At 40.9% G+C, this 13748-nt stretch overlaps 1 long non-coding RNA gene across 2 annotated transcripts in view; it reads left to right on the top strand.

The window, feature by feature from the left end:
* The window catches only part of LOC149749553 (uncharacterized), a 172305-nt gene extending 161239 nt beyond the window's left edge, over positions 1-11066 (top strand). For both annotated transcript variants that reach the window (XR_016392649.1, XR_016392650.1), the window contains exon 4: positions 7431-11066. This is a non-coding gene — a long non-coding RNA (uncharacterized LOC149749553). The remainder of the gene's footprint in view (positions 1-7430) is intronic.
* Positions 11067-13748: the final 2682 nt, after the last annotated feature.

The raw sequence follows: 13748 nt of genomic DNA, 5'->3' as shown, positions 1-13748 counted from the left end.
TGCTTGCATAAAAGGGAAGGAGAAAATGAAGGAGGCAGGAAGAGGGAGAGGAAAGGAGGGGAAATGAACGTGCTGGTTTCATGAATCTTCTACCCCTTGATCATACCTGTGCTGTTGGATGATCATTCCCATTTTACAGATCCAGAGAAATCAACTCACTTGCTAAGTTTGCAAGCAGCAGAGAAGCTAGAATTTGAACTCTCGTTTTCTTGGTGGGAGCCTGTTGTCCTTTGTGCTGCATCAGGCCACTGACAGAAGTGAGCAGGCAGTGGGCCCTGTTTTTGCCTGCCTCAGGGCCTCTGGGAGATCTGCCCCAGATGTAATGGGAGTTGCAATGGGCATCAGACAGCATTGGCCTCTTTCCTCTCGTCCTGGCGTCAAGCTGTCCCGGGGTGGGGGGGTGGGGCGGCGGTCTGTTGCATTTTAGGTAGCGATGGAAGAAGCATTTCCCCTGGGGTGCTGGACAAAAAAGCCACCTGCTACGCCTGCAGATCCCACTGGGGTGGAGGTGGGGGAGGGAGGGCAGCCATGACAGGTTCTGACGATCCTGGGTGCCTGTGTTAGCTCAGGAAGCTGCAGTATCCTTTCTGCCATGCAGACTTTTTAAAAATTTCTCTTCTTTTCAGAGCTTCAGGAACTTCTCTGAATGCTTTTTGAGACTCAGAAACTCTCATGGTTCATTCCCTCCCAAAGATTCCATTTGTGTTTGAGCCCAACATTTTACACACAGGGCGGCCAAGTTTCAGAGAAGTAAAAGGACTTCCTCAAGCTCACGCAGCTGGTGAGTGACAGAACCAGGGCCATTATTTAGTCAGTCATTCAACAGATATTCCCCGAGGGCTGATTATCCACTAGGTACCATTCCAGGCCCGGATGCTAGGTGTTTCATTAGAAACATACCATGCTGCTCTCGCTGGCTCTTCCCTGCTCCCCTCTCCTGGATGTTTTCTATTCCCAGCCCCAGAGTCTAACCCCAAGACCACCAGGGCCACTCACCATGGCTTTCTTAAAGACAGACTCGGTGCCTTTGTGTGCTGCCTTTTCCTCCAAGACCCTAGAATGCACGTTACAGGCCTTGCTGATTTATAGCCTTGTTGCCTTTCAGAGAATTCCCTGGCCTGCGTTAAGTCAACAGATATGAGAAAAGGCTTGTTACAAGTTCTGTCCCAGGAGCCAGTTGTTCCTTGTGTTAGCAGGATGCTTTCTTTAACCCCCGCCCCTGAGGCCTGTAACAGCACACCCTGGTCCTACAATGAACTGCTCAGGATCTGCATGTAAACATGGAAACTCCCTGCAGTATAAATTTATTACCTGTCTCTCCAGCCTTGCCACTCCTTCCAACAGCCCTGTGTCTCTCTTCTCCCATTTGCTACTTTTTGTTTTTTTTACAATTCTGAACCGTCTTCAAGGTTTCTGTGATTACGTTGGCCTGTTTTCTATTTTTACACTCTAGTCATTCTGCTTGCCAACTGGGAAGGGTGGCTACATCCTGTCTGTGCATGCTGACCTTTCTGGAAAGGAACTCATTCCTTCATTCGTACACTCATTTATTCATTCATCCACCCATCCAGTCAATAATTCTGACGCTGTTCTGAGAGCTGGGGATACAGCAATAGACAAAGATCCTGCTACAGTGACTGCTGCCGGGATGCACTGCCCAAATCCACCATTCAGGACCATGCTGCAGCAAGAGGACCCACAGCTGAGGCCTCCTAGGAATTGCCCTTGGCCTAAGGCAGCTGTGTCACCCAACATAATGCCCCTTCCCTGGTGCAGCCTGCATCCCATGACTGGTTGCTGTGTGGCTACAAAGGCGCAGCCCCCTTTGTCTCTATTCAGGACATCGCTGAAGCACTGTCCCAGCTTCACGGCTCCCCACAGGATTAGCTGAGACCTCTGTTGCAACTGCAATTCCACTCTCTGCCCAGTCCTGCTGCCTCAGTCCTTTGTGGCTGCTGTTCCTGAGATCAACATCCCCTGCACACAAATCTCATCTCAAGAGATTTTTTCTCAGGGAACTTGTCCTACAACACCTGCCATTATGCAGTTTATCTAATGGAGGAGAGAGACAGAAAATAAACACAATAAAGAGTAACACACATGTGAAAAGTAACATTGCTATGGGGAAAAGGTGGAATAGGGTCAGAGGACCAGGGATATGGAATGGAGAGATAATTAATTTTCATTTTTGATAGAGTAATCAGAATAGCCTCTCTGAGAATGTGACCTTTGAAGAAAGACTTAAAATTAGCAAGCTAAGTGATCAAAAGCTTCTGAATCCGAAATTGCTGCTGTATCAGTCAAGGCTCTCCAGAGCAACAGAACCAATAGAATATGTGTGTGTGTATACATACACATACACAAATGTGTGTATGTATATATGTGTATACACACACACACACTAAGAGATTTGTTTCAAGGGCATGGCTCACTTTGGATTTGTTTTCTGCCTCCTCATGATTGATTCAGGTGTGTTTATGCACTTTTGGCAGGATGATCACAGATGTGATGCTGGATCTTTTCACTGCATCCCATGATATGACACATGGTCTTGGTTTATCCTATCACTAGTGATGTCAACTTTGATCTCTTGAGTAGTATGGTATATACCAGTGTCCTCTGCTCTAGAGTTATTCTTTTTTTCCCCTGCAGTTAATGTTTTGTGGAAAGATATTCTGAGACCATGTAAATATGATATTCTTCATCTGACTTTCACCCACTACTTTTAGTATCTACTGATACTTTTTGCTTAAAATAATTTCACTATAAGTCTCAAATTATGCTTTTCTAATTCCATAATTCCTTCAACATTTATTAACTGGAATTATACTGTAGGGAGGAATATTCTTTTCCCATTATGTGTTCATTTACTTATTTTTTTTTAATTTTTATTGGAGTATAGTTGCTTTACAATGTTGTATTAGTTTCTGCTGTACAGCAAAGTGAATCAGTTATACACATATCCCTTCTTTTATAGATTTCCTTCCCATTTAAGTCACCACAGAGCATTGAGCAGAGTTCCCTGTGCTATACAGTAGGTTCTCATTAGTTTTCTGTTTTATAATATAGTAGTATATATATATGTCAATCCCAATTTCCCAATTCATCCCACCCCTGCTCCCCCCTCGGTATCCATAAGATTGTTCTCTACATCTGTGTCTCTGTTTCTGCTTTGCAAATAAGGTCATCTGTACCATTTCTCTAGATTCCATGTACAAGTGATATCACATGACATTTGTTTTTCTCTTTCTGACTTACTTTACTCTGTATGACAGTTTCTAGTTCTATCCACATCTCTGCAAATGGCACTATTTCGTTCCTTTTTATGGCTGAGTAACATTCCATTGTATATATGTACCACATTTTCTTTATCCATTCCTTTATTGATGGACATTTAGGTTGCTTCCATGACTTGGCTATTGTAAATAGTGCTGCAATAAACATTGGGGTGCATGTATCTTTTTGAATTGTGGTTTTCTCTGGGTATATGCCCAGGAGTGGTATTGCTGGGTCATATGGTAGTTCTATATTTAGTTTTTTAAGGAACCTCCATACTGTTCTCCATAGTGGTTGTACCAGTTTACATTCCCACCAACACTGCAGGAGGCTTCCCTTTTCTCCACACCCTCTCCAGCACTTATTGTTTGTAGATTTTTTGATGATGGCCATTCTGACCAGTGTGAGGTGATACTTTACTTACATGAGGATAAATTAATGGATGCCTATTTTAGTCAGTGGGATATAATCTGATATTATGATTTCTTTGACACTCAAATCATCCCATACTGGACCAGTTGCACCTCTTTGAGCTATCTTTTGTGTCCTTTGGACATGTCTCCAACGCTTTTTTTTTTTTTTTTTTGGCTGTGTTGGGTCTTTGTTGAGTGGCGAGCGGGGGCTACTCTTCATTGTGGTGCACGGGTTTCTCATTGTGGTGGCTTCTCTTGTTGCAGAGCATGGGCTCTAGGCACACAGGCTTCAGTAGTAGCAGCATGTGGGCTCTAGAGTGCGTGGGCTCCAGTAGTTGTGGCATGTAGGCTCAGTAGTTGTGGCTTGCAGGCTCTAGAGTGCAGGCTCAGTAGTTGTGGTGCACAGGCTTAGTTGCTCTGCGGCGTGTGGGATCTTCCCGGACCAGGGCTCAAACCCGTGTCCCTTACATTGGCAGGCGGATTCTTAACCACCACCAGGGAAGTCCCTCCATCGCTTTTTGATTACTTGCTTATCTCCTAGAATAATGAGATGTTCTAAACTTGCCTTATATTTTTCCTACTTCATCCCTGGAGTCAACCGCCTCTCCAAAGAACCCTGTTTCCTTTTATTGGAGAATGGTATCTAGAAACCAAGATCTGGGCCCTAGGCAGGCTCATCGTTATTGGGGTTTCACTATTCCCAAGCTTAGTCAGGGACAGAGCTAGGAAATATATGTATTTATGTATGTGTGCACATGTGTATGCATGTGCATATGTATGAAGATATAGATGTGCATACATACACAGAACTGTACATCAGTATTTATTTCTGCATCTAACTCTCCATATTAAGATCTCTAAGTTTAAACCAAAACTTCTGGTTCTAATCCTATACCACATGGCTCATTCCAGCTTTCTCTCTTTCTATATTCATACTCGCTTCTCTTAGTGAGAAATCTGGCTCTCATTACCCCATTATATTGACTTGTTTCCTCAATCTTCCTTGTTCCCTGCTTTTTCTTTCTTTATTGACGTATAATTGATTTACAATGTTGTATTAGTTTCTGGTGTACAGCAAATTGATTCATATATATATATATATCCACAAATATATATATGTATATATATACAAATACTGTATGATATCTAAAAATATATATGTGGAATCTAAAAAATAATACAAATGAATCTATATACAAAACAGAAACAGACTCACAGACATAGAAACAAACTTATGGTTACCAAAGGGGAAAGGGAGAGAGGGATAAATTAGGAGTTTGGGATTAACAGATACAAACTGCTACACATAAAATAGATAAGCAACAAGGATTTACTGTATAGTATAGGGAATTATATTCAATATCTTGTGATAACCTGTAATAGAATATAATCAGAAAAAAACTGAATCACTATGCTGTACACCTGAAACTAACACAATATAGTAAATCAACTATACTTCAATTTAAAAAATAGTAATTCAAAAAAAATAATAAGTGAAGAGAATCACACCAAGGGGAGAAAAAAAAAGAGTCCTGATTTGCAGCATTTGCTTCTTTCTGTGGTGTAAGTACTCCCACCATGGCCAATGTCAAGCTACCAACATGATGTCACTTAACTTGGTGGTAGGAAGAAATGTACACAATTAGCTCTCATGAGTATGTATGAACGCTTCCAGCCTGGATGCCTACATACACCCATAAACTAGTTAGATCACCCACCAACTTAAGCATTGTCTTCGGACTGCCACTGACTTAAAAGAGATACAGGTTGGGGAACTCGATTAGACTCCATGCTTCCGAGTATCCATAGGCTTGACTTTAAGAGACATGACTGCCCTTTATCCATGACCAACAGGTTCTTGTTGGAAGCAAGTGGAATGGGAAGAGAGCAAGTGCAAGAAGATATAAAACAAGCAAATTGTTTCCAAGTCAAAACCAAACTTTATGGTAAAGCATCTGAGATCAGCCACCTCCTGTTTTCATGGTCCTGCTCTTTCTGGAGAGAAGTTTGAACTCCAAGGGAGCTCCAGCTGGGTTCCCATTAGCAGGATTTGTAGGTCTTGAGGTTAAAGGTGTCGAACAGTAGACGCAGCCTGAACTCTCTCTAAAACATAGAACACCTCTGACCCCCACTGGCTGCTAGGATGTGTTGCATCTCAGGGATGGCCAAGGCCCCTTCAGAGCACTGCCCGTTTCCTGACTGCACAGGAGTCCTCCTCAGGGGTTGCCTAATTCCATTTTTGCTGTATTGTCAGAATTTCCTACCTGATGCCATCTATTTCTCATTGATGTTCCTTAAATTTTTAAAACTCTTCATCTGTTTCTCCTCTGGAGTGGTAGATATTTCTGCTCTCATTATATTGCATATGGATTTCATTTTGTTTGATCAGAAAATGAACCAAGAGAAGGTTTAAGGTTGTTACCTGTGTGGTTGGTTTTGATTTCCCTTGTTCTGGTCCCTTGGGTGACAAACAGAAGGCCTTCCTCCTTTGTTTATAAGGAACCCTTCAGCTACCTATCCTGGGTTGGCACCTGGGCCCATGTTTTCTTGTTGTCTCTCTAACAGAGCAAAAGCACCAGCCACAGCAACAAAGTGGCAGAGGCCAAGCCCTAAATCTCTGTAGGAAGCCAGGGCGGTTAACAAAACCCCGGGCCAGCGGACCACAAAGCCCAGTCCATAATTAGGATGTTGCATCTATTGAGCACGCTCGAGTGTCCAATTCCGTCCATTCACTTTGGTATTTCTATGGTACCTCTCACCATGGTACCTTGGTAATCTGACTCATGAATTAGACTAGACTGAAGCAAGCTGGGGGAAAGGCAGAGTGCTTGTAGGTAAGCAGCACGCCGTCCAGTGGGTTTACACGAACAGATTGAGCAATCTCTGCTGATTTCTGATCTTGCACTGAAAACGAACTACAGCTGTACATTACAGGTATTCCTCAAAGGAGATTTTTTTTTCAGTACTCTGTATTAGATTAATTTTTATTTTTGGATTGAGACCTGAATCCAGTTGTTAATCCTTTTTGTGGAGGGAAACTTGTGTTGCTATTGCTAGCTCGGTCTTCTCTCCTCATTTTATACCATAACCCAAGTATGACTGCCCCAACCGAACAGGAACATTCTTGTCTCTATGTATTACCTTCAAAGACAAAATTCATGGTTTCTTATCCCAAAGAACTGCTTTCTGCTCTTGTTTCTCACAGCCAGCAGAGGGACCCCAGGGTAAGGCTCAGACCCAGTGTGAGATCAAGCTACTTTGTTGTGGTGAAAGATCCCCTAACTCTCTAGAGAAGTGACATTTCACCCTAGGGTTTCCCAGCACACATACAAAAGGCTTGAGAAATAGAGCTGAATCTCCTGAGACCACAGGTACAATCATCTTCATTTGGGGCTGAGAAGAGCTTTGCAACCATATCCACCCCTGGCAGGGAAAGAAAAAGCAGTTTAGTGCTTCTTTTGAGAATCCTGGAAACTAAAGGAGAAAAGCAGCAGAATCCTGGACCTGGGCCATTATTCATCACTGACATCACAAAACCCCAGAGCTGGGGTGTGGGGAAAGAAGATATTCCGCTCAATCTCATTATCCTCTCTTGGTAAAGTGTAAAAATATCCTATTCTTCATCAATATCATTTGGTCACTTGTCACACTTTTCTCCTTTTTCGCTTCTTTCCTATCCTACAGATAATGCCAAATTGTGTAGAAAATAATCTCTTTGTTTTAATTAAATGTATATTACAGTTATACAGACTGCTGTGTGGATTTTGAATGGCCAGTGTCTAATGATCAGAAAACTCTGTAGAGATTCTTGGCATGTGGCAATGGCATCTTCAACCAGTATCTACGTGGCTTTGGGAAAAGTTAACTTGAGGATCAGTTTTACTTCTTACTATAAGGTAAGACTGACTGAGCAATCACAAGTTGTGGTACACCTCTCTTGTTTAGGGAATGCACAGGGCAATGCCAGAGCCACAGAGAAACATAAAATATGGTCCCTGAATACAGGAAGCTGACTGTCTTCCTAGGAGGAGGAGGCATAATCCAAAAAGGCAGTAAAGAAATATCAAGTTATGTATTTAATGATAATAATGGTAATCATAATAGCTACTGTGTACTGAGTCCTTACTCTATTCCAGGTATCGTGTCGAACGCTTTATATACATTATCCCGTTAAATCCTCAAAACAGCTTTATGAAGTAGGACTATTATTATTCTTATTTTAAGGGTAAGGAAACTGAGGCACACAAAGTTTATGTAACTTGGAGGATTTGATTCCAGGATGTTTGACACCAAAGACCATGTCTTTAAATATTCAGTGACCTATACTGCCTCATAAGAGCTGTGGGAGTTCTAAGGGGGGAGATCAATGTGGGCTAGAGGAAGCCTTCTTGGAGGAGAGATCGTGAAGAATGAGTGTGGTTCGGGGGGAAAGAGAAGAAGGAGAGAGAGTGAGAGCACACACAGGCAGAGATGTGAACATGCACAAGACAAGCTGGGGTTCCCAGAGTCAACCTGCTGCAGATGCTCTGTGCATGGACATGAGTGGGTGGGAAATGGTGGTCAGAGGGGAAAGCAGACTGAAGCTAGGCTATGGGAGGACCTCCTGGAATAATACCTTTAGAAACTTGGATTGAGGAAGGTAGAATTGGAGCCAGGACAGACAATAAGTATCGATAGATCACTTCAGTGATTCTCCATGTTCAGTGATGAAGATAAGTACTTGAGCTGTGGGCAGGAAATGACAACCAGAGGTGAAATGTCCCCAGTGGGGTCTGCCTAAATTCTGGTTCCAGGCACTTTATATTCTAATCCCTATGAGAAAGTATCAACCACTAATATATTTTACAACTTTGCCCGGTCACCTAAAAGTAACACCTGTCTCTAACAGGTGCTTTACAAGTCCTTTTCGTATGCCTTTCATTCTCACAACAAGTGAGCTTAAGAATTATCATCGTCATCACCGTCATCATTATCATCAGTGCTGCCAACGAGGAAACTGAGACTCAGAAAGCAAGTGACTTACGGAGAGCCTCCCAAATAGGAAATGACCAAGTCAGAGCTCAAACCCAGATCATCTTACTTCAAATAATTCACAGATGTACTCTACAAATACCCAGCACGGTGCCTGGTGTTGGGCGCCCAAAGGTAAGTAACTCATACCCTCTGCTTTAGGAAGCTCATGGCGATTAGGTGAATAAAACAATAGAATTGAGAACAATAGCTGACAATATCTGTCCTAAGCATCTTAACATTTGTAACTGGGATGAATGTGTATGAAATATATGAGAGCACCTTTCAAAAGTAAAAAGGTGAATTCAAAGGCAGTTTATTTCATCCCTCACTTCATACATGACAGCAGCTGAAAAGGGTCAGCTGCTCTTCCTACGGAGTGGGACCAAAAAGTGATGAGTCTGATTTCTACAGTTTTCCAGGAAAATCATTCTCACCCCTCTATCGCTTCCTCACAAGTAAAGAAGGCAAGCGCTGAATGATACCAACCTGCCACCTGCTGGAGCAGAGCAGAACTAACCCAACGTTCCAGGGCAGCTTGGTGATGGGTGTGGGCCAACAAACAACAGACAGCTCTTTCCTGCAGATCTTAGAGTGTGAATTGACACCTTGCAATGGCTCCCAGCCACTCCTTTTTTCAATAGACTAAGCTTGGTGAAAGAGAACACCAGGAAGCTTTCAGGAAAGGAAGTCATAAGAGATTTGCAAAGAGTGGAGTCAGACAGACCTAAGCACAAATCTAATTTCTCCACTTACTAGTTGTGTCACTTTGAACATTATTCAACCTCTCTAAACCTCATTTTCATTGTCTGTAAAATGAGATTACTGGCAATCAAATATATGTTGACTGAGAGAATGAATGAAGAGCATGCATGACTACATTTTTGTTGGCAGGATTAGAAAAAAATATATGTAAAGCACCTATTGTATAATATAGCACCTGAGACATTATCAATACTGTAGACCTTACACCAAGGAAGAGAGTCTGTTCTACCCACTTGACTGTATACACTGTGATAGGACTTTGCCATCCATTAGTGTGTGTCTATGAGATACTCAGAGACTTTAAAAACAAGTCTTGGGGGAATTTTTGGAGAAATAATCTATGGATTATTCTCTTTAATCCTTATAACAACCCTATAAACCAGATGCTATTATTCCCACATGTTGCAGATAAAGAAAATGAGGTTCAGCAAATTTAAGTGTAATGGACACCAGTGGTTGTTTACCCAATAACCTCCTTCCTTGTTGGCAGAGTTTAAATTTAATTCAAATATCCATCCCTCCCCAGGTGGCTCTGGCTTGTACACAGATTCAAGAGGAACCCCATTCTCCTTGCTGGGGTTTGGCTTAGGTGGGAACAAGTGACCTAGTTATTTTCAATAATTCATGAGATGAGGTCTCCTGGGGGCTTCTAGGAAAGGATTACTAGCTAATAAAAAGAGATAAGCAGGAAGAAAATTTTCTTTTTCTTCCATTGGATGTTGTGTCTGGATGTGACTCAGGGAACCAAGAAAAGTAGCTAAAGATGATACTGATACATAAAGATGACAGAGTAGAAAGATGGAAAGAAGATAAAATCTTCATGATGTTATCAAGACAATTAACCCACTCTAAAGACATTGTAACTTGGACTTATTATTTAAGATAATAAGTTACTCTTCTTGTTTAAGCCTTTGAGACTTGGTTTCCATTTACTTGCAATCAAAAGGTTCTTAACAGATTCATTAAGTAACTTGGTGAAGGTCACAAGCCAGTAAATGGCAAATCTAGCTCTTAAATTCCACACCCTTAGTCCAAGTCCCCTTGCTAACAACAGGCCTGGGATCACAGGACTGAGAACTCTGAGTAGCATCAGGACCCTAGGTGCCTTGGGAGAGTCACTGAGTAGAAGGGGAGGAGACACAGAAAGCCGGATTGTATCATCCCTGGGATGACTCTTATAGCCACTCCTGTTCCCTATATCAATGCTCTTGCAGATCTGAGAAACCCACCACCTTAAGAATTTATCTACTCTTTTCCTTTCCACTTCACCCTCCCTACGTTGCCTGTACAAACTTTCTTGCCATTAAGAGTTAATTGTTTTAAGTAACTTTTTTTTTTTTTTTTTGCGGTACGCGGGCCTCTCACTGTTGTGGCCTCTCGCGTTGCGGAGCACAGGCTCCGGACGCGCAGGCTCAGCGGCCATGGCTCTCGGGCCCAGCCGCTCCGCGGCATGTGGGATCTTCCCGGACCCGGGCACGAACCCGCGTCCCCTGCATCGGCAGGCGGACGCTCAACCACTGCGCCACCAGGGAAGCCCTGTTTTAAGTAACTTTTATCTCAAAGTTTTAGGTCAGTTATAGTTATATGTGCTTTTCCTTTTAACCCCCATTGAGCCCTGTGAATTTGCCCAACTAAAGTCATGACAAGTTATGTTTTAAAATAATTTTCAGCAGAAAGTGCTGGAGCCACATGTGGTTTCATGTTTTTCCCTTTGAAAATGAGTATGAAGAAGCATGAGTTTGATTCATTGTTATCAGGGTTAATCCTTTAAATTTAATTTTCATAATGTTTTCAAAGGTTAGAAAGTCATTTATGTACTGCCTGAGCTTCATCCTGAATGAATAATAATTTATCTTTTCTTCTTTCCCCTTACGTCCCACCCTAACCTCATATCTTAGATGAGTTGATGTATCTGAAAAAGGGACTTAGGGCAATTTTTGTTATATTTTTCCACAAAAATAGTCCTGCAATACACAGCCATGGTGGAATAGCTGGCATCATACCAACCCTGACTGAAGAGACAACTTTAAGTGTCAGATAAAATACATAAAACAATTGTCTGAAGGCATTGGAGACAACAAACACAGACAAGACTTGAAGGAAAGGCCATATTTATCTAAGATATTTCCCTGAAGACATTTATAAATGGGGGTATAGAAAACAGCAGTCTTACTGGGCTGAAGAGGCAGAAGTCAGAGTTTGGAGTAGTTTAGAGTTTGCTACTAGAGAGCAAAGTCCTGGAAAAATGAGAACATCAGAGAAGGAACCTAAAATTCTGCATACACATTTCCCTAAAGTGATGGATTCCTAAGCTGAGCTTGCACAGGGTGAAACTAAAAGGCAGGGGGGGTGGGGGCGGGGACGGGAAGAGAAGAAAGCACCTGGATAGCTAAAGAGCTGATCCAAGATTTCAGTAGCACCAGGGAAGCAGAATTCATAATTAAAGGCTTGCTAAGGGGGAAGTATTTTGGTAAATATCCCAGGCTTTGAACTGAAACCTCAGAAGGGTCATGCCCTAAGAGTAAGAGCCATTCCTCAGGAATAAAAACCAATCTATAAAAATAGGGGAAAATTGAAATAAATTAGCCCAAAAAGGCATAAAACCAGGTTTTCACAAGACTTGTCTATTTGCCTGCAAGAAGAAAACGACCTTGGAAGAAAACAGCATCTCAAGTCTCTATAATTTTTTATTTATGACATCTGGCATTTAACCAGAATTTTCAGTGCATGCAAAAATATAATAAAAAGTTAAAAAACTGAATTACTGAAATCCAAATGAAAAATATATTTAATGGAGAAAGATTTATAGGCAAGTTAGATATTGACATGAACTGACAGGGAGTTTAAAATAACCATGATTAATATGTTCAAGAAAATGTAGGAAATGTTAGTCAAAATAGAAGAAAAGTTGAAGAATTTCAACAGAGAAATAACTCTATTTTTGAAAAAGCAGGCGTAACATAACATTGTAAATCAACTACACTCCAATAAAAAATTTTTTTAAAAAAAGAAGCAAGCAACTAGATAGTAAAATTCTGAAAGCACCAAAAGCATCAATTATGTCGAATAAATCAAATGAAAGATGACCAGAAATTCTACACTGAAATATACAGAAAATTGCTGAGGAAAGTAAAAGAAAACCTAAATAAATGAAAAAATATACCATGAACATGGAATTCAAAGATGTAAGATTTTTAAGATATCAGTTCTCTCCAATTCATCTATAAATTCAAAGCAATCCCAATAAAGATCTCAGCAGTTTTTTTTAATTGGTGGAAATTGACAAGCTATTTGTAAAATTCATATGGAAATACAAAGGACCTATTATAACTAAGGTAATCATGAAGAGGAAAAACAAACCAAATATCAAAGCTAGACTAATTTTAAAGTGTGGTCTTGGTACAAGAATAGACAATAGACCATGGAATAGAATAGAGCTTAGAAACAGATCCATACGTATATGATCAATCACTTGATTTACAACGAAGACATTACAGGAATTCAGCGGAAGAAGGATGGTCTTTTCAATAAATTGTGCCAGCTCAAATGGATATCCATATGGAAAAAAAAGGAAACTTGACCCTTTTTCACACCATACACAGAAATTAACTCAAGATGGATCATATACTTAAAAGTATAAAGTAAAACAATAAAGATTCTAGAAGAAAACACAGGAAATATTTTCAGGACTTTGGGGTAGGCCACAGTTTCTTAAACAGAACACAACAAAATTTCGATAAGTTGGATTTAATTGATAAATTAAGAAATTCCATTCAATGAACGACACCATTCAGAGAAAAGAAAAAGAAAACTTGAGACTGACTGGCGCGTGCGCGTGTGCACACCCACACACATATACATACACACACCTGGCAAAGCATTTATATCTAGAAAATACTCTTCTTCAGAAATTCTACACAATTTTTTAAATTGGGCAAGAATTCTGACCAGGTACTTCACAAAAGAGGATACCGAAATGGTCAGCATACAACTGAAAAGATTCTTGGCAACATTACTCACCAGGGAAATGCAAAGTAAACCACATCTTGATACCATATGTTGCGTGTAGTCCAGAAACATCAGTATTTCTCCTAGAGAAAGCAGTTGCAAAACCACAGCTCTGAATACCAGAAAGTGAGTTAGAGTAGGTGTCAATAATTATAAACAGCCTAGTTTAATTTGAAGAGTGAGGTTTCTGTTAAAGATTTTCATCATGCAGTGTAATGAATTTTAATTCCCCATTGTCATTATGTCAGTTACATTTGCCAGCCTAGTACAAAATGT

The sequence above is a fragment of the Delphinapterus leucas genome, chromosome 3 (genome assembly GCF_059928025.1).
Source record: "Delphinapterus leucas isolate spDelLeu-1000000601 "Yukka" chromosome 3, BTC_Dleu_Yukka2, whole genome shotgun sequence".
Lineage (NCBI taxonomy): Eukaryota > Metazoa > Chordata > Mammalia > Artiodactyla > Monodontidae > Delphinapterus > Delphinapterus leucas.
Note: the sequence above shows the minus strand (reverse complement) of the source record. Positions and strands in the feature narration are given on the sequence as shown.